The sequence below is a fragment of the Panthera leo genome, chromosome B1, assembly GCF_018350215.1.
Source record: "Panthera leo isolate Ple1 chromosome B1, P.leo_Ple1_pat1.1, whole genome shotgun sequence".
In the NCBI taxonomy this organism is placed as follows: Eukaryota; Metazoa; Chordata; class Mammalia; order Carnivora; family Felidae; genus Panthera; species Panthera leo.
The window spans coordinates 103,355,150-103,377,017 of NC_056682.1; the positions used below are offsets into that span (position 1 = coordinate 103,355,150).

Sequence of the window (21,868 nt, forward strand, 5' to 3'; positions counted from 1 at the left end):
AGAATTCCAGGATTATTCTTATCTTTTTCTACATAAAGAGAAATAGTAGTAATGTATGCCTTTAAAAGAAGAACAAAATGTTTAATATTTGCCTTTTAAAAAGTAAAATGATAGGACAGCACCAGGAAATATACATAGGAGAGAGGTGTTCCTATATCTCCAATCTGAATAATCTGAATTTTAAAAATCTCACATCCTTTTAGATTTCACAAGACTCAAAGAAATGAGAAATATTTGACATTTTCACCTTAGTGTTTTCACACATAAACGAGACACCTTTCAATGTAAGTAGCAAATTTTCTTTTCCTGTTGAGAGCTAGTTTTGCAACTCAAAGGGTAAATAAGGAAAAAATGTTGCTTTAGAATTTTCTGAAATGATACAACTCACATGCAGTGAACTGTAATTCCACTATTTCTGCAAGTGGCCTTGAGTCAGAATCTTAGTTGTTGAATTGCTGAAAATTTAGAAGTTATCTCTTAACTAGTCTACCATGTATGTGCAAATCAGAAAAGGTGTGAAAATTTTGCATTGACAGAGTTCAGTTCTTTCAGCCTTAGTTACACATTTAGTTGTCACTTAAGTTTTAATTGAATAAAATTAGGCCCCTTGTTTTCAATTAAACTATGCAAAGTTTTAAGTGTGCAGCAGCGACTTCATTCACTGTGGTGTTGACCCCTTGGAAATGAAAGCCAAGGTGATTTTTGATGTATGTATGCTATTTTTTTGGAAATGAATTCAGGGACAAGATGTGGTTGAGCTTTGAAGATATCAGATGTTGAATATAGAAAATTTGCTGCATTTCTAAGCAAGGATGAGACCCTCTGGGAACATAAAGGGCACCCACAGTAGCAGTGAAAAAAAGACGAGAAAATTATAGAAGGCCTTCAACACCAGACAGAAGAGTATGTATTTAAAACAGTCAATAGGGAATGGTGATAGGGTTTTGGAAAGGGTATGGCATGATTAGCGCTGTGCATTAGGAAGAGCATTTTGACAGCAGTGTATAGAATAGAACGCAAAAGAGAGAAGCAGGGATTGGGTGGGGTGGTACTGTGTAAGGTTTGAACATCAGGCACTGGTTTCTGACAGACCTGGGTGTGAAACCCAGGCCTCATATTCATGAGTCCCAACTTCGTGTATCTTACAGGACTGGAGCACCCATCACATCCTACCCCTGTGGAGGTAGCAGCAGAAACTCTGCTGTACCTGCTCCTCAGGATTCTGAGTCTAGCTCCACACAGCCTCTCCTCTCAGGTCCTGGAGTTCCAGGAGCAGTCAAGTGGGATCCCTTCCTCAGAGGTCTCAGCTCCAACCCCCTGGGCCTCTCCCGCAAGCTCCTGGCTTCTGATATTCCCCATCTCCATCACTTTGTTCTCTGTGCCCCAGCAGAGCTGTTTCCTGCAGATATGTCAGGGTTCTTTTGGTGTCTTCTTTGTGCTTGTCCAGGCCTTCAGGGCATGTGTAAACCAATCCCTATGCTAAATCCCTTTATTGTAATACCTAGTGACTTGGTTCTCATTTTCCTGGCTGGACCCTGGCTGACAGAGTGAGTGTGAACAGATATATAATCTAGGTAGACAACATGATGGGAACACTGGAATGGGACAGTTTAAGTATAGTCAGAGAAGGGAACTAGCTGGATAGGATTAGACCATGTAACTGAACAAGTGACATCCTGAAAATTAAGCAAGGAAAATTAGGGTGGGGTTTCAATGATGTATTAAGTGTCTCATTCATTATGTAACAGCAAATCTGACTTCTGTAACTTGGGTCATTCATCTCCATTATTTCCTCAAGAACACAGTGATCCAAGGAAACTCTTAAAATGCGATCTTCTTTAAAAATATATGGAGACTCTTAAGCGTCCCCATCAGGTTAAGTGGCCTATAGAGGCATCCAGAGAGATGTGTAGTAGGCAGATGGATATGTGGTTCAGAGCCTCATGAGAACAATCTAGACTAGAGATATATGTTTTGAAGTCACCAGTATACAGAACACAATTGAATTCGGGGGGGGTGGGGGCGGGGAGGCAATGAGGTTACCAAGAAAGAGAGCAAAAAGTGAGAGAGTACACCGTTTATGGCTAAACATGAGGGGCAACAGTTCCCATTGTCTTTTAATAGGGTATCTGTGCTTCAAACAAATCACTCTGATTTCTGTCTCTCATGTGTTATTTATGAATTCCTGCCTTTAACCCTGGAATAAAGTCATATACACCTAGAATAAGGTATCTGCTATTTCCAGCAATACTTGCTGTGAAGCCAACATTGGATAGTAGAATAGGCTTGGGCTTTGGGTCCTAAAATCTTGGGTTTGTTGTGGGGTTGACATAAAATCATCATCCTACTTCTTAATAGTTAAGAACTCTTCAACCTCAGGGATTCTCTGTGTCCTCCTCTGTAATATTAATACTAATACTAATATGCATTAAGGGTCACACAACAGACATTTGTTGGATGGCTACTCAATGCCAGTTGCTGCTCAGTTGTCAGTATGGGTGAAAGAGGAAGAAGAGTTCACAGTCCAGTGGGGGGGGGCAGACAATGTTTTGAGGTGACTGTAGTGCAATATATAGGGAACCAATAGAGAATGGGTGGGTACAGGGAAGGGGAAGGAGGGACAGATGATATGTCAGCTGTTGAAGCTGAATCTTGAGGAGGCTATGAGAGTTAATGGAATGAAAATGGAAGAGCACAGTATTGGGAATTTAATGTCAGATTTTAGTTAGAAGGAGTTTTTACTTTCTTCCCTTTGACTACTTCCCTCTAATCCTGGATCAAAATTCACCTATTTCAGAAACATGTCCTGAGCTTACTGGCCTCCTTTGTGCTTCCCTTTAGTCTTGTATTCTAATTTGCTTGAATAGACACACACACACACACACACACACACACACACACACACACACACATTAAATCATTTTGTTCTTTTGGATATAACTGATAATTTCCCTTATATTCCAGTAGGTGTCCCTATTTTTTTAGGTAGAAAGAAAATTTACTTGGGGAAAATTATTTTGGATGTCTGTAACACTGTTCAAAATAGTAAATGCTTAATAAATTTTTAAAAACTATTTTTATCATATAAATAACAGGCTAGGTACATCAATGAAAAAGGTATTTACAAAATAATTCTTAATACATAACCATTTTGCTCTTACATAAATCACAGAAGAAGATCAAAAACTAGCTGGTCACAGCATAAAGACCATTGAAGACGTGACAAGAGCAGGCTCCAGTGTGGTAGGAGATGATGTGAGTGGAGGAGAGATTCTGAGATGAGAAAGTCCTAACGAACTCTACAGACAACTCTTTCCGGAGGTTCTGCCGTGAGGGTAAGAGAGGAATATGCTGATACTTAAGGGGAAATAGAGGGGATTGCTATTTTTAATACTAAGACCCTAAAACATGTTTGTGTATTCCTGGGAATGTTCCAATAAAAAGGGGTGACATAGGAGAAAACCCTGCAACCTTTGGCAAACGTCTTTTCCCTCTTCTATAAAATGCATGGTCTAAAATTAGAGATCACCAAGCTATTTTTAGCTTAAAAATTTCTGCCATTCCATGATTCTCTATGGTTTTGTTTTTTTGGGTCATTACCCCACACTGATAGGACTGTATAACTATTAAAATGTTGGTATTTAAAGATAATTGCATTCCTAACAGAAAATGAAGCAAACGTATAATAGAATGTTGCTCTGATTGTATATTGGCGACTGTATTTATCTCAAATAATGAAAAATAAGACTATTCTGCTCAATGATCTCTCTCGGACATATAAAATATGATAGACCTTTAAGAATAGGTGACTCAAGAAATCTGAATCTAAAGGGAACATATTTTCAGTGAGCTATGCCTCATAGCTCAGGCAGGGTTATTTTTCCTGTATTGTGAAGGGGAGATGTGTGACCAGCTCATGTCCACAGGGATCACTGGACAAACTTTCATTTTCTCACTCTCAACATGAGGTAGACAGAGTACCCTACTTTTCAGGAAAGCGTTTCACAATCTGTGAAAAGAAGGGGCAAAGCCCTCAACTTTAGGTAAGGCAGACATGCATCTTTTTTTTTCACCTGTGGAAGGGCAGGCTGGCTGTGGCATCTCCCACTCCATCGACAGCCAGAGTTTTGTCTGGAGGTTTTTATGTCTGGGTGATTCCAACTCTTTAATAACCTTATATAGCAAGAGACTGGGAGAGGAGTTTTGTGTGTCTGATCCCTCTGGCCTCCCTCTGTTCTGTTTTGGAAACTCTGATTGTTGCAGGGTGCTCCCCAAACCACACTCACCTTCACCCCCAAATTAGGCTTCACAAAAGAGACTGGCAAAAAGCAACATCATTGAAAATATCCTCACGTGATCAGTGGTTCCAATTTGAAATCTGGTGCTGGTTTATGGAAGAGATGAGAAGGAAATTTTCCTGTCCTGGGGATTTTGTATGTTTTTCTGTCTCTTAGATTTTTCCCTTTAAAATGTGGTTGTGAAAAGCAGATGTTCAGTAAAGCTGAAAAGTCTTGGAAATATTCATCATTGCACGGTAACCCAATACCTCAGGGTACACACTGTCTGTAGTAGCAAAATAGACTTTTCTATGCCTACCATGGAATCGTAGCTGTTGAACCGATATAAAATATGCCCTCTAAATTTAGCCTGCATATAAATCCGTTTATTGTTTAACAAAATCATGCAATGCCAATTAAAGGGGTTTTTTTAATCCTTCATAAATCAACTGCATATTAATTTTGCTGACTAGAGTGAGATAAAAACACCAAAAATTAAATTTCTACCATAAATATGACAAAATGAATACCGACTTCCCCTTAAAAACTTACTGAGGTCTTACCTTTGCCTCTAATAGCAGGGTCCAGTGTCTGGCACTTGACAACACATAATTAAAAAGTCCTTGTAACTGCTATTTTGGTGCAGCATCATGGAGAGCTAGAAATTTCCAGAACCTCAGTCATAACCTATTGTTGGAAGGTGACCTAGAACCTCATTAAATATTCAAAGTCTCTCACCTACTGGCAACATTCAGCATGTGGAGAGCTTGTTCTAATGTGTTGAAACTACCTTTATTTTCTGACATTTGTCCATGTAAAGCATGTGATTCATTACACTGGTTTTGTATGGAAGAAATAAATTTGAAACAAACATTTTGTTACAGCAGAGGCTGGTATTCATGACTGGTAACTAATCTAAGTCACTGATATATTAACAAGTTATTCATGCTGTTCTTTTTTTGCACTATGAAGTAAATTTTAAAAAAGCCCTTTGGTTGGGGTGTCATGTGATATTACAATGATACAGTGCTGATAATAATTTCTACTGGGGAAACATAGTAGCTGTCTTTACATTCACCAAAGTAATAAATAAGCAAACTTCCAGTTTATATACAACCTTTTCTCAGTTTGTTACCTTCTGAAAATTGCTTTGAAAGTTAATTAGAACTATATAAAATATGTCCAGCACACCAGTTCCTAAGAACAGCACACGACTGGGGAATACTTTATCAAAAAAAGCAGAATATTTATTTCATTGTCTAAGTTTGGTAGTGTACTCCTATGCCTGTCACCCAGTCTTTCTTCAGAGACCCACCCACCTTTCTTCTCCCTCTCTCTGTACCCCTTGCCCCAATTTAAGATTAAATTGGGGCACTGTTATACACTCATGAATGTATATTTCAGACTATTTGCATAATGCATAACAACCAAGGCAGTGATCATCCCAGAATACATTCAGTCCATGATTCATGATCTGACTATACTTATCAACCAAAGTTTAGACATAGTCCCTTTGAATCATAATCATCCTATACTGAATCATCAATATACAGTTTCAGTCTAAACTAGCAATAATTCTTGTGGATGCTTACATATGCCACAGAACAATAAGGGCCATGAGTATTCTATGCTGTAGGCTGATGAGTGCTTGAGCTGTGTGGGCACCAGGCAATCAGAGGGGCTGTAACCAATGGAAGGAGGGACAAAGAGTCACAGAGGCAAAAATGAGTGAGTTGTGTGGGTCTAATTTTATGAAGCTATCAATCTCAACCTTTTTTAGATGCCAGTCTTTCAGGAGCACCTGGGTGGTTCAGTCATTTAAGCATCTGACTTCTGCTCAGGTAGTGATCTCACAGTTCATGAATTTGAATCCCGCATCAGGCTCTGTGCTAAAAACACAGAACCGGGAACCTGTTTCAGATTCTTTCTCTCTCTCTCTCTCTTTCTCTCTGTCTCTCTCAAAAATAAATAAACGTTAAAAAATTTTAGATGCCAGTCTTTCAAGAATCTGATTAAAGCTGTGATTGAATCTTTAGATCAAAGCAAATACTATTTTTTTTTTTAAATATAATTTCTGGCCATTGTTAGGTCTCCAGAAGTCTCCGGTTAAGCACCCTCACTGGGATCAATGGGACAGGAGTTTCAGAGCAGAAAAAGAGGAAGATCATTATGTTAACCTAGTGGGAATCTCTAAAACAAAACAAAACAAAACAAAACAAAACAGATAAGATAATAATGAGAAGAAGCAAAAGGATTTGTGTAAACATAAAAACAATGGGATTAAAGCAATAATGGCAAGTTTTAATGCTAATTACAACTGCAGAGAAATTCTTAGGAAGATTTGTTATCTTATGGGGAATTACAGAGTTGGGAAAATTATTGAGAAGAACTGGAACATTTTCAGAACTCACCCTAAAGGAGATACTATTTTGACAGGTCTTGAGAGTTCTTGGCAGACCCTTAAAAGGCTCCCCTGGATGCTGGAGTTGCTGACCACATCAGAATCAGGATCAGCAGGGCTGTGGTCACACTATGTAAGACAGAATTTGTCACCTTGGCTTTGGGATCTACTGAGAGAGTGAAAGAGGGGACCTGAGGTTTAGATTACAGGGAGGTATGCTTGGGACACAGATGAAAACTAACAGCTTCAAATATCCTTTAGTTATTCAGTATAGAAATGCACGTGGGTACAATGTGCAGTCCTCGGTTGAACTGAGGGCTGGACATTGTTTGGGAGACCCTGCGCCTACACCCTGATGCTGATTTACTGACACAAGAATCAAGAGACTCAAGTCCTAGATCTGGATTTACCACCGTCTAGTTTTGTACATTTGAGTAAGTTATCTCACATCTCTGGATCTCTTTTTGCTGCCCAGAAAAAAGGCCACAGGAGGCCTAAATGATCTCTAAGGCTCCTTTTAACTCTAGAAGTCTATGGTTACTGCAGAGAATGAAAATCAATGGGAAAAAGAGCCACACTGTATCAATAATGTTTTACTTATTTTCAAAAAAGACCCATTTTATGCCTAGACTGATGCTTTAGATATATTGATTATAATAATTTGAAGCAGATTAATGTCATAGATTTCATAAAATAGAAGAATGATGATTCCTGAACCAGGGAAAGCTTGACAATGGTGTGTTTCTAAGAGCAGTTGGAAATCAGCAAGGGTAGTTAACTTTTTTAAAAAGCAAATACAGCATTTATTTACTCAGTTTGCTGTGTGGAAACTTACCACTGCCAGCTTCAGCCACAGAACATTCTATAAGAAGCAGTTGTGGTTTCCAGATGAGGGCAAGTGGATAGTGTTTTCCAAGGCCGCTTCAGGGAGCATCTGAGATATTTAGGCACATTTTGCATCTTGGCACAATGAACTTGTTATGAATTCTCTGTGCCTGGCTCTCTGTCTCCCGCCCCAATTATTACCTTCTGATTTTGGCAAACTAGAACAACTGAGAACTTCTGTGGGATGAAAGAGCTGGTTCCAGCGGTCTCGGCACGGCCTCAAGTCTTCCTTTGGGTAGATTCTTTCAGAATGAGGCTGGAAGTACCACTTGGGAGATCTGATTCTACCCTCCACATTAAGCAGAAATGCGGCCCTTGTATCCTCAGCCCGAGTCTGGGTTTACCATATGATGCTTATGTTTTCTTAAGTGGAGCAAAGAATGAGCAAAGAATGAGCAAATACTCATTTTATGTATGTTTAAAGCTGACGTGCACTTTGTATATGGCATTAAGTAGGACCTTGCTGAAGTCACACTTTGGGATATGCATACCTGTCAGTCTAAGCTTCTTATTGAGAATTTCCTAAATAATTGTCCTATAAGATTTTTAAATAAAAAAAGATTATTTGTCATAATTGCTGAAAAGCTATTTTGGGGATGGGGCATAGCATATGAAGTCCTTTAATTCACTTGGTGGTTAAAGTGTGGGACAAACACTGAAAGTAATATGAATTCAGACTAAAACAAGAGATGTGAGCCCATTCTACTCTCTACTAGACACATGCCATTTACAGCAGTGCCTGACTTGAGTTTTCTGGGTCTCAGAGCCATTGAAGATACAGAGTTATTTAACAGTATTTTTTACTCAATATGCATAATGATTATTGGCTATAGTCTGATTAAATGAAAATATCGGTTTTCTAACATGGAAGGTCTGTACAATTATTTTTTAAAGAAATCCTTATACTCCTAAATTTGTTAGTTCCAGTTGCCATATTTAAAATGTGTTAATATACAAACAAATGGAAGACAATGAGTGGGGTGACTCTACGTTAGTATAGTAGAAAGATCACTGGATTTGTGTTAGAATACTTACAGTCTGGTCTCAACTTTATCATCCATTTTGGATATAATCTTGAAGAATTTACTTTATTTCTATAAAATAGCATCTGAAAATGGATAGCCTACTCTGGTAGGCAAAATTGTAAGACCCTCCCTGTGAGTCTCCCTCCCAAGCATATATGCCCTGTATAACCCCTCCACTTGATTCTGGTGGCACCTGTGAATATGAGTGAATATTACTCTCACAATTATTGATATTATATGTTATGTGGAAAGATGAAGAGAATGTAATGATGTAATAATGATTAATCTTGGGGAGAAGATAGGAAGAAAGCATTATGTGACTTCTAGGTGCAGACAATATTCTCTTTCTTGATCTGTACTGGTTACTTGGGTGTGTACAGGTTATGAAAATTTATGGAGCTATGATATGTGTACTTTATGGATATTTATTGCGTTTCAGTGCAGCACTATAGCATTTATATACACTTAAGAGCTATTTTTCTTTTAAACTATTAAAAAGTAAAATTATCTAGGGGTGCCTGAGTGGCTCAGTCAGTTAAACATCTGACTTCCTTTTTTAAGTTTATTTATTTATTTTGAGAGAGAGCATGAGTGGGGGAGGGACAGAGAGAGAGGAGGAGAGAGAATCCCAAGCACAGAGCCCGACGTGGGACTTGATCTCACGGTTTGTGAGATCAGGACCTGAGCCAAAATCAAGAGCTGGATACTTAACCAACTGAGCTACCCAGGTGCTCAAGTGTCTGACTTTTGATTTTGGCTCAGGTCATGATCTCACAGCCATAAGATTGAGCCCTGCTTTGAGATCCTTGTGTGGAGCCTGCTTAAGATTCTCTCTCTCCATCTCTCCTGTCTCCATCTGGCCTCCTCCATATGTGTGCTCTCTCTCAAAAAAAAAAAAAAAAAAAAAAAAAAAGCAAAATTATGTAAATGATAAAAAACAAAATCATTAAAATATAACATACATGAATTTGTTTTGAAAAATTATTTAAATTGTATTAAATATTTTGATTAAAGTAACAGTATTCACAGTTCTAGCACTTAACATTCATCTAATTACCAGTGAAAGAATGTATTTCATGCTTCATGTATTTTGCATCTAGTTCCACATGTATTTAAATTTAAGAGTAATATGATTTGTGGAATATTGCAAACTATTCTTCAGGCACCATCTGCAATTGGTGTGAATACAATACTAATTCATGTATAGTCACAGATCCAAAAATTAAAACACAAAAAGAAGGAAAAACATGGATGCTTGACATTAGTATTCATTATTCAAGAATCATACTATCTAGGAGGAAGAAGTTTTTAATTAATTACCCTGTTTTTCTTTTCTATTTACCTAAGTACTGCTATCACCCAAATCTTTTCCAATCCAAAAAAGCATTGCCCATTTCTGATACCGGCAAATGGACAGCCCACAGATTTTCATGGCATTCAGAAATGGGTTAAGATGTGAGAAATATTTCTTGGGGGTCCAAACAGTTTCAGAAACGAGAGAGGCTGTTTTGAGTTCCAGGTCACATCCTGTCAGCACTGGGAGAAGCGGCCCATATATTCTTTAGCATATGTATTTGTTCCTTTATTTTGTTTCTGATATGTGTGTTCTCTAAAGAATATAGCCCAAGGCAAAACCCTCTTTTGCCTGTGTCTAAGGTTGGGTCTAAATGACCCACAACTCTAAAGGTTCTTGGAAATTTTAACATTTTGAAGAGGAGAGATTCATAATGTCATTTAATGCTTTAATAGAGGAAGAAAATGTGATTTACTTCATAAAATTATATATATATTTACCATTTATGTCCTGGAAAATTATCCATCAACACCATCATATTTATGCTTTGTATTTAATAGTAAAGTGTTATTTGTTTTCTTCCCTTGTCTAAAGTATCCATTGTATTTTATCATTTATTTTCAAGTTAATATGTTTATTAGTGAAATTTCCTGCTTGTTAACATTTGTCAAAATTAAACAAAATATTTTTTTTTAATTTTTTTAACATTTATTCATTTATGAGAGACAGAGAGCACAAGCAGGGTAGGGGCAGAGAGAGAGGGAGACACAGAATCCCAAGCAGGCTCCTGGCTCTGAGCTGTCAGCACGGAGCCCTATGTGGGGCTCAAACTCAAAGCTGTGAGATCATGACCTGAGCCGAAGTCGGATGCTTAACTGACTGAGCCACGCAGGCGCCCCCAAAATATATATATTTTTGTCTTTCTATATTTTTCCTTCTTTCTTCATTCACATTGTAGCTATATTTTTCTTACTATGAATTTCTTAGAAAAAATTTTCTTATTATCAAGTATTGCTCATGTTTAGTACTGAATATTGCTTAGTTAGAAAGGTGGCTCCTTTTTAAGGTAGTTTTTTTCATCCTTTACTATGGATAGTAAATATGACACTTTGAGTAAGATTGCTCTTATTTTTAAATGAAAAAGTTTCCGTGATGTTATCAATTACTGAACTCTTTGATTATAACATTAAATTCAGTTGGAAAGTTACATAATTGGAAACTGCAATTCATGAGGTTCTCTGAGCCCCCATTCCTGCCATTACTTCTAAATATAATTATAATAGAACAGCTCTCAATAGATTGTGGATGTGCCTTGAGTAATGTATAATGAGAACAGGATTGTTAATCTAATAAATTTGATAACAAACAATTTGTGAGATGATGGTAGGCATTTCAACATAAATGAACTTAGCTGTCTATTGTAAATGTTCCTATTAGGAAGAAAGCATCATTCAGAAACAAAAGTTACTTTTTATCACTGGATTTCATTGTAAACTAAATGGTCATATAATTGTCTACATCTCTTCAGAACTGGATTTTACTTCTTTTAGAGGGAATAGAGAAATCACATCAGTATCTAGAAATTATATCTCTATAAGAATAAAATGAGCGTACTAATTATTTCTCTCTGCTTAATCTCTTATAACATGGAATCTCTTAATACAAACTCTACACTTTAAAATAAGTGATAAATTAAAATTATATTTTTGTTTTAGAATATATTTGAAAATGTAATTTTCTCTCACACATATTAAAGCAAAATATGAAACAATTCAATAAATTGCTTCCATTTTAAATAATTTTGAAGTTTTGCTTTTTACATGCAATCTCAAAAACTTTTAAACTTAAAGTTATTCCTCCTTCATTAAAGATTAAGAAAGAAGATATTTGGAATGCCAACTTGAACTAAGAGTCAAAGGTGGGGCATTTTGTATTTCTTCAAAAATTTGTTCAATAGGTACTTTTAAAATGTTTGTTGCCAGGGGCACGTGGGTGCCTCATTTGGTTGAGTGTCTGACTCTTGGTTTTGGCTTAGGTCAGGATCTCACAGTTCCTGGGTTCTAGCCCCACATGGGGCTCCATGCTAATGGTACAGACTCTGCCTAGAATTCTCTCTCTCCCTGTCTCTCTGCCCTTCCCCTGCTCTCTCTCTCTCTCTCAAAAATAAATACTTAAAAAAATGTTTGTTGCCAAATTAAAACCAGAATCTTGTCTATAATTTGTAAGATGATATATAAATATAAAACAGTATTAAATAACCTCTGTTCTTGGTTATGAGGATGTAAAAGAAGCCAGCTTACTTAGCATCTGAGATCAACTAGAAAAGTAGACTATAATATGAACCAACATTTTTCAGAATTTGGATAATAGTCAGCTCACATAGTCATCCCCAACAGAAGAAGAAAAGTGGTACAACTCTTATAATTGTCCTCAGTTTATAGGCTGGAGAGAGTTTCTAGGCCATAGTGAAGAGGTGGGGGGGGGGTACCAAACAGAGCCCAGATGTCTCAGTGCTCTGAGGTAACAGAGTCGAATTTGGGGAGACTAAGTCAGGCTAGCAGGGCTGAATATCAGGAAGAAGGGAGTTGTACAGAGCAAGCTCTGAAAATCTGCAGATGGGCCTTTCAAGCCCTTGACCCAGTCATGACATGTACATGTATGGGAGGAAACTACCTGAGACAGAGAAAAGAATCACAAGAAAGAAGAGCTGGAATAATCCCTAGAGTTCAGATGGCTCCAAAGTCAGGAGACTTCCTTAGCAAATTCTATCAAATATTAAAGGAAAAGGTAACACCAATACTATATAAATTCCCAAACACAGAAGAGGTGGAGACATATCCCAAGCATTCCAAGTTTCAAATTAGCCTGACACCAAAAACAGAAAAAAAATACAAGAAAATTAAAGACTAATATTCCTCATTAAATAGATCCAACCATCTTTAGTAAAATATTATTAAATATTTTATAGCAATATTTAAAAAATGGATGACACATCATGACCTAGTGGGTATATTCCAGGTAGTAGTAGCAAAATTGATTTCGAAGTTCATTTTGAAATCAGTCAATATAATTCACCATATTAATAACTAAAAATGAGAAAAAAATCTCTATACATGAAGAAAAAACATCTGGCATAATGCAACATCCACTAATTCATGCATCCTGGTAGGTGACACACAATTTCATTTGTTTCATTACTAATCTGTGCACTTTGGTTCAGTTTTTCTCAACCAAACATTCTATGAGAGAATTAAGCCCAAGTATTCTGAGGCTGGGCTTGGCAAACTTTTCTGTAAATGGCCAGATAGCAAATAACTCGCACCATTGTCTCTTGAAAGAAGCCATAGAAAATGTGTAAACAAAGGTCTCTGGCTGCATCTCAGTAAAACTTTATGGACAATAAGATGTGAATTTCATGTAATTCTCATGTATCACAAATTATTCCTCTTTTTACTATTTTCAACCATTTAAAGATATAAGAATTCATTCATAGCTCATGATATATACACACAAAAAAGATAACTGACTGGACTTGGCCTTCAGATTATATTTTGCTGACCTCTGCTCTCAGATACTCATTGTACGTAATGAATTCATTTATTTCTTATGAATTTCTTATGAATTTAGCATGTACCATTCTTGGAAGAATTGAGAAAATGATCGCCAAATGTGTGTCCTTTGACTCAAATGTAGTATCCTGATTGGAAAGGCTGTGTTGTATCACTAGGTTTCTCTATCTTTGCAAAGTGCATTTTGTGGAAGAGATACTGTGAGATGTGTAAATATCCTTTTACATGAAAAGCTTTCAATTTATTCGTTGTTATTTTTATCTCTAAGGCCTTGAGATTTCTATGTCATTCAATGAGTTATAACCTGCTACTATTTATTTTGAAGCTTACATTTTTCCTGATTTGGCCATTGGACACCTGTTCATGCTGCCTGCTGTTTCTTTCTGACATGTTCCATTATTCTTTGAGCATTTTCTTTCTGGAAGAACAAGATTTTTTAGATTCATCCTTCTGAAGTGTGCTGCTGAGGCCCTGGATTAGCCATTTTCCCTTAAAAGTTCTGGTTTCTTTTACTGGAGAGTGGGGATTTAGAAGTCAATATCTGAGAACTAGATGTGCTCGTTATTATTATTGGGGTGTTGCTGTACCCAGCCCCAATCAGTGGACAGGCATATATGTGTGCTCCCACATACATATATTTACATCTGTATTTACTTTTCTATCATCTATCTATCTATCTATCTATCTATCATCTACTTATCATCTATTTATTGAAAGATAATACCACATATATGTGTGTGTGTGTGTGTGTGTGTGTGTGTGATCACACAATACTAATCCTACATGGTCCATGTTAGTTTTCTCCCTTTTGTATACTTAACTCACTTCTCTGACAGTAAGAAGCTTGGCTTCTGTTAACCAATCTCCTTGTATGTCCCCAATCTCTCATATATATTGCCCCCACCTTACCCATGGAATGCCCTTTCCACACTGTTTCTCCCCGTGCTGGATGCTCCCCTTCACGAAGGCCTTTTTCATCTCTTTTGGGCTCCATCACTCCGTATCAGCTTACGTGAACAGTTCCCTCACCTTTGTCGGAGTTTGATACCCAATGTTGGGTTGTCCTATGCGTGTATTCCCTTCTCGAACAGCTCAGGCTTTGTGTCCCATGTGGACCCCCACCCTGTGGGGATATTCTTCTCAGACAGCTAAGCTACCCTTCTGTGTGGACTTCCTCCTCATTCTGCTCGGGCTCTGACACCAATATGCTCTGTCCACCTATGTGGGCACCTTGTACACTCTAGTATCCACATCAAACTGCCCTACCATGTGCCCTCCTCAACCTGCATGACTCTGACTTCCTAGTCCAGGTGTCCTCTCATGAAGAAGATTTCCTTCTATGATTCTGACATCTTGCACTGGGTCACCCCACATGGAGATGCCCTCCTCAACCAGCTCAGGCTCTAAGATGTCCTGCAAGTGTGGACACCTTGCTTGGGTTATGTTACCTGATGTTGGAAACTCCCATATGTTGAAAGCCTTCTTGTCCACATAGGCTCCAACATCACAGGGCAGGTTGTGCCCAGGTATGAGAGCCCACCTTACAACTGCTTGAGTTCTATTTCTGTGCCGGCCTGCTCCCAAATATGAATGCTTCCTCACCCTACTTGGGGCCTGACACCCAGTATGGGCAGCCCTACAATGGGGGTGGCTCCCTCACCCTGCTTAGGTTCTAACATTCCATATGCCTCTTGTCTATGGGGCCATCATGTGGACTCTACTGAGGCGGTCACACCCCACACTGAGCCATTGCAGCCACCACTCACTGCTTACACAGTGACCTACAGTGGCAGGGAGAATAACGGTTCCCTAAAGTTGTCCACATCCTAATCTCTGTAACTGCTTAATATGTTAGGGAACGTGACAAGGGAAATTAAGATTGCTAACCAAGTGTTCTTGAGATGGGGAAATAATTCTACATTATCCAGGTGGGTCCAATCTGATCACAAAGATCTTTAAGGGAGGCAGAAAGGGGAGAACTGTAGAGATGGCAGCCTAAGAAGGACCCAGCCCTTGTGACTGGGTCTGAAGATGGGAAGAGACTGAGAGGCAAGGAGCGAAGGCAGCCCTTGGAAGCCAGAAATGGCAAAGAAATGGATTTTCCTTTAGAGCCTCCAGAAGGAAGTGCAGTCCCAGCGAGACCCATTCTGGACTTCTGAATTCCAGAATTGTAAGGTAATAAATTTGTGTTCTTTCAAGCCACCATGTGCATGGTAATTTGTTAAGGCAGTGATAGGAAACCCATACTTGTTCTGCCTCCCCTAATTGCTTTAGGACTGAATTGTTCAGGAAGGGAAGGAAAAAGGAAAAGAAAATAAATGCATGTCTTTTAGGAACAAAATCAAAACCCAAATAAATAATGTAAAAATATAAATACAAAATAATAATATTAATTGTGACAATTCCAAGCAATGGAAGGCTGATTTCAGAGCTGTTTCTGGGGCAGAAGGGGACTTGCAGCATTGCTCAAGTCACATTTCTTAAGTAATCAAAGCTGGAACACTGTCAAGGTCAGACTCTCTCTTACATATGTAGGATAAACATCCTTAGGTATGATGAGGGACAGAAAATTATTTAAGCATGAAAAGGAATTGTCATTTTACCAGCATCATTCAATGTATACAGCCTTTCTGTTTATATGCTTATATTTAATCCTCATAAATGAACTTTCTCCATTTTATTTTATGGTTAGTTTATGAGGCTTAAGTGACGAAGAAATTTGTCCAAGGGTGGTGCCTTATCAAAACTGAAGAACAAGTGTCCAGACTCTGAGATCAGAGCTCTTCTCTACTGTGCGATCCCAATCTCCTACTTAGTTGTGAAATTTGACCTATTCATCTCTTGCCAATTCATTTCCTATAATGTTTCTGTAACTCTTATTTGATTCATTTGTATATTTAATTTGCTTTTACTTGAGATTAGCACTCATTCACTTAACAAGCCATGAATACAGAGCTGAAACAGAAAGTGCAGCAAAAATGGTTCTTATGATAGGAATTTTTGTTTTTCTTGAACTAAATGTGTTCTCTCTGTTACTTAGGTGCATTTTCATTTTTCCAGTGCTCAGGAGAGAATGTGGTATACATTAGATTCTCAAATTCTGCTAAAGGGAAAAAAACCCATCATTTTGCAATGGAAGTGAATGGCCACCCTGTGGCTTTTCCATTAAAAGACCATTGAAAGCCAATTTAATTCAGTTTAACTGCAGTTGAGCATCTTAATAGTTGTAATAAAGAAAGTCATAAGGATGCTCATCGTCTCTGCAACATCTCAATCGGTCCCTCCAGAATTTTATGGAAGATACTTAAAATTAGCAACTTACTTTCAAGTTTTGTTTTTGGGGATGGTTAAGTGTACCCTAAAACATGTATCCATTGCTTTTGCAAACTATATTTTAATTGATAAGGAATTACTAAGTGCAAAGAAACACATACCCAATATCTCTGAAGGTGTAAATTTCTTTTTTTTTTCCCTAATTGAGGTACGTTGTTAAATTATTTTTTTAAATAATGATAATATTTTTTAAAGTAATCTATTACCATCTGAAGGGGATGAGAGATAATCGGGTTTGACTTTAATAAATAGCACCATAATAGTCAGTTAATCACAAGGCTATTTCTGTATTCAAAATGCCTATAATGGCACTATATGCTGATATGGGAATTATACTTTCTGTTTGAAAGAGAAATTAAATATAAACAAATTTATTTTTATCCCAGGTAGTTTTAAAGCAATTTCATGGAAATGGAACATCCTTTATTTGTACACAATATTAATAAAGATAAGCAATTGGGACTTTGTGGTTTGCTATTTTGCATAAGAGATTGTCTTAGGCCCAGAGACTCCCTCTGAACACCATGAAGCCTGTATCTTGATGGTCAGTTTGTCTTGAGCTGCTCAGGAAACCAAATTCCTAACAGAAAAATAATTAATCAATTCAAATGAGAAAGATAATTATCAAACATGGGGTCTAAATTACTATATTCTCTTCTTTTCCTTTGAGGAAATTTAAAAACAAAATCAGAAGATGATTCAATTAATGCAAAATCAGAATAAAGAGTGTAGGATGATAGTTAAAAATAAGTCAGCAAGCTGTGAGTATCTCAGTGAGCCATTCTCAGTTGTAGAGAAATATTTGCAAAGCCATCAAACTGCTGGTCTGCTGAGAAAGCTTGAGCTAGAAAGTCCCTATAAAAATTGGCAAATTCCTACACTTTTAACTTCTTTTCTCTAGAAAGTCAGGATAATATAAAAAAGTATTTTTCTAACTTTGTATTATGGCAATTTTCAAACATACAGCAAAATTAAGAGAATTTTACAGTAAGCACCAGATTACTTACTACTGAGATTATATCATTAATATTTTGCTATGTTTTGTTTTATCACATCTCTGTCCACATATCCACCCCCCTCAGGCAAAAAAAAGAATATATACTGTATGACACTATTTACATAAATATCAAAAGTGCAGGTTAAGCTAATTATGAAACTAGAAGTAGGATGCTAGCTATGCTAGTTGGAGAAGAGTCACTGGAAGGGGCTGTGAGGGAACTTTGGGAGTGGTAGTGAAAGAGGACTTCAACTACCTCCATTTTGTCCTCACACTTTCTAATTGATTAAGGTCTTCTTTCCAGCTTATCTTTTAACTCAGGCAAAAGACCCTGTGGGCAAAGCATCCCCTGATGAGAACCCAAACTACCCTCTCAAGCAATAAGGACTGCCCTGAGCCAGCAATAACCCAGTGACTGGCCCCAAGACTGTAACTGATTTGACCTTCACTGCCTACCTGCATGTAGCTACCAACCTTTGCCCTACATTTTCTTTATATACACCTGAAAATATTTTCAGCATTATGGAGAATGTCTTTGAGACATTAGTCCCCTGCCTTTCTGGTGCTGGCCTCACTGAAATAAATTTCCTTCTTGTTCACCACCCCTGGTCTCTCTGTCTTTGGATTTTGTTGGTGGCGAATGGCCAGACCTGATCTGTTTGGGAGTCCTGTGCCCTTGCATCCCCGTGCTCTTGGCTACAACAGAATTTTGTTTCTTTTTTTTTTTTTTTAATTTTTTTTAACGTTTATTTATTTTTGAGACAGAGAGAGACAGAGCATGAAAAGGGGAGGAGCAGAGAGAGAGGGAGACACAGAATCTGAAACAGGCTCCAGGCTCTGAGCTGTCAGCACAGAGCCCGACGCGGGGCTCGAACCCACGGACCGTGAGATCGTGACCTAAGCCGAAGTCGGACGCTTAACCGACCAAGCCACCCAGGCGCCCCCAGAATTTTGTTTCTTGAGGTTGATGATAGTTTCACAGGGGTGTTCAATTTGTGAAAATTCATTGAGTTCGTATGTATGATTTGTGTAGTTTTCTGAATGTTGGCTATAATTTAACAAAAAGCCAATGCCAGGCAAACATATTATGAAGATATTAAACTCATAATAAAATACAGAGGTCATTGGAGTGAGTAGAAACCAAACAGAAAAAAAATCTAATATATTCTTCTTATTAGAGAGATGTTCAAAGCAACCTAAAATGGAAAACTGGAAATAAGGGAGTGAAAAGAGATAAAGCAAATATGGATTAAAAAAAAAAAAAAAAAACAGGGGCACCTGGATGGTTCAGTTGGTTGAGCATCCAACTTCAGCTCAGGTCACGATCTTGAAGTGCATGAGTTGGAGCCTACATCCAGCTCTGAGCTGACAGCTCAGAGCCTGATGCCTGCTTCAGATTCTGTGTCTCCCTCTCTCTGCCCCTTCCCCGCTCATGCTGTGTCTCTCTCTCTCTCTGAAAAAGAAATTAAAAAAATATTTTAAAAAACCACAATAGTTCATTTCTGCTTCTAATAATTAGTCTTAACCATCCAAGATTAAATATTCTAATTTCTATTAGCCTACGCACGCACACACACACACACACACACATTTAATTTATTGATAACTCAAGTAGATTAAAAATTGGTGAAGATATCAAGGTGAACATCCAATAGAGAATATGCATTCTTCTCTAGTATGAATGGAACATTTATAAATGATCATATACTAGACTATAAAGCAAGTGTGCCAATAAACCTCAAATCTCAATAAAACAAAGATTACATTCTCTGACCACAATACAAATGGGTTTCACAGATTTGATTTTATATGCTTCTAAATATTTATTTATTCTGAGAGAGAAAGAGAGAGAGCATGCATGTAAGAGAGAGTAGGAGAGGGGCAGAAAGAGAGGGAGAATCCCAAGCAGACTCTGCAATGCTGTCAGTGCAGAGCCCCATGCCGGGCTTGATCTCTAGAACCATGAGATCATGACTTGAGCTTAAACCAACAGTCAGTCACTTAACCAACTGAGCCACTCAGGCAATCCTCATAGATTTTAATTTTAATTCTCCTGATCTTAATTCTGAATGCCATATACTTGGTTATTCAACTTCCCACTATGCATAATCACGTGAATGATTAATAAACATCTCAAATACAGCATGGCTAAAAGTGAGCACCTAATTTCCCCCACCAGACTTGCTCCACCCACAGGCTTCTCTGTCTTCAGTTTCTTAGGCCAAAAGACTTAGAGTCATTCTTGTCTCCTCTTTCTCTTAAATCTACATCCAATCTGTGAGGCAATCCTGAGGACTCTACCATTAAAAACTATATCTCATGGGTTGCCTGGGTGGTTCAGTCAGTTAAGCATCTGACTTCTGCTCAGGTCATGATCTCACAGTTTGTGAGTTTGAGTCCCTAGTAGGGCTCTGTGCTGACAGCTCAGAGCCTGGAGCCTCGTTCAGATTCTGTGTCTTCCTCTCTCTCTCTGTCCCTCTCCTGCTTGTGCTCTGTCTCTCTCTGTATCTCTTTCTAAAATAAATTGACATTAAAAATTTTTTTAAAAATATATTTCAGATAAGACTAGTTCTAGCTACCTGCACTGCAGTTGCCATGGTGTAAGCCATCTGCTGTCATATTACCTTCTAACAGATCTACCCATGTACCACCGTGTCTATTTTCAACACTGCAGCTGACACAATCCCTTATGTGGCAAGCTGAAGCATGCCACTGCTTGTCAATACCTTGCAGTGGCTTCTTATTTCATTTAGAAGAAAAGCCTTAGAGATGGTCTGCTAGTCTTCCCCTCCACTAACTTTTCAGTCTAGTATCTTGCTACTCTCTGCTGCTCACTCCACTCCAGCCTCTTTGCTGGCCCTAGAATGCATCAGTCATGCACTCCTCTTAGGACTTTGTTCTAGCTCTTCCCTTTGTCTAGAACTCTTCCAGAAACACCTTTGGTGAATTGCTTTTCTGTCTTCAAGTCTTCCCTGAAGTTTCTCCTTCTTTCTGACATCCCATTACAAACCCATTTAATATTTCCAACTTCCCCTCATCCTTAGGCCCTCTGGAAGGAAGGTTCTCTGTATGGATTTGTTGAATATCACAGTTGGTAGTATGCAGCTAAAACAACACTCATCAAACCAATCATAGCCCACATGTTTATTTTAGAGAAGAAAGATAGGGAATAAATATGCTTATTATAGGGAAGAAACACAGGAAATAAACAAGCTAAGTATGTAACTTTATGGCTTTCAGCTCAGATTTTGACCCAATTTTCCTGATCCTATTCACTTGGATGGTCTCCAGGCACCTAAAATCGTCACATTCAAAAGAGAAATCATCTTCAAACTATTCTTAAATTCTTCATATTGTGAGTAGTATCAATATTCACAGTGATCTATTTTGGAAGCATATGGAAATATTCTTGATTCCTCCTTCTCCCTGACCCATCTATTCAAAGGATCACCAATTTTTGCAAATTTGCATTCCTCAACATCTCTCAAATCTACTTACATTTCTATGCTGCTATGTTCAAGAACCAAAATCCAAGATCCATTCACAGTATTTCTCACTTGTTTTACTCATTGCCTTTGAAGCTATTCTTCCTGACTCCAACCCAAATCTGCTCCATAGTCCATCCACTTCATGGTAGCTGCTATAGGCTAAATTGTGTCCCCTCAAACTTGTATGTTGAAGTCCTAATATCCAGCACCTCAGAATGTGACCTTATTCAGACATAGTGTCTTTACAGAGGTAATCAAGTTTAAAGGAGGTCATTAGGATAGGTCTTAATCTAATGTGACCAATATCTTTATAAAAAGGGAATTAGATACATATACAGCATAGAGGGAATTGATATGAAGAGACACAGGGAGAAGATGGCCATCTACAAACCATGGAGAGAGACTGGAACAGAGCCTTCCTTCTCAGCCCTCAGAAGGAACCAACTCATCCAACACCTTGGTTTTCACTTCCAGCCTCCAGAACCATAATAAATACATCTCCGTTTTTTAAATCACCCAATCCACAGTACTCTGTTATGTATAGTAGCCCCAACACACTAATACCGTAGCTGGTAATTATTTTTAAAATGTATTTTGAA

General features: G+C 37.9%; 1 long non-coding RNA gene across 2 annotated transcripts in view; it reads left to right on the forward strand.

Moving 5' to 3' along the window:
- The first annotated feature begins 209 nt into the window (after positions 1–209).
- LOC122217018 overlaps positions 210–21,868 on the forward strand; it is a 101,579-nt gene continuing 79,920 nt past the window's right edge. The window contains exons 1-4 of one of the 2 annotated variants that reach the window (XR_006201255.1): positions 210–284; positions 741–903; positions 3,173–3,335; positions 6,366–6,452. This is a non-coding gene — a long non-coding RNA (uncharacterized LOC122217018). Of the gene's footprint in view, positions 285–740; positions 904–3,172; positions 3,336–6,365; positions 6,453–21,868 lie in introns of those variants that run through there. The other variant, XR_006201256.1, reaches the window with a different exon arrangement.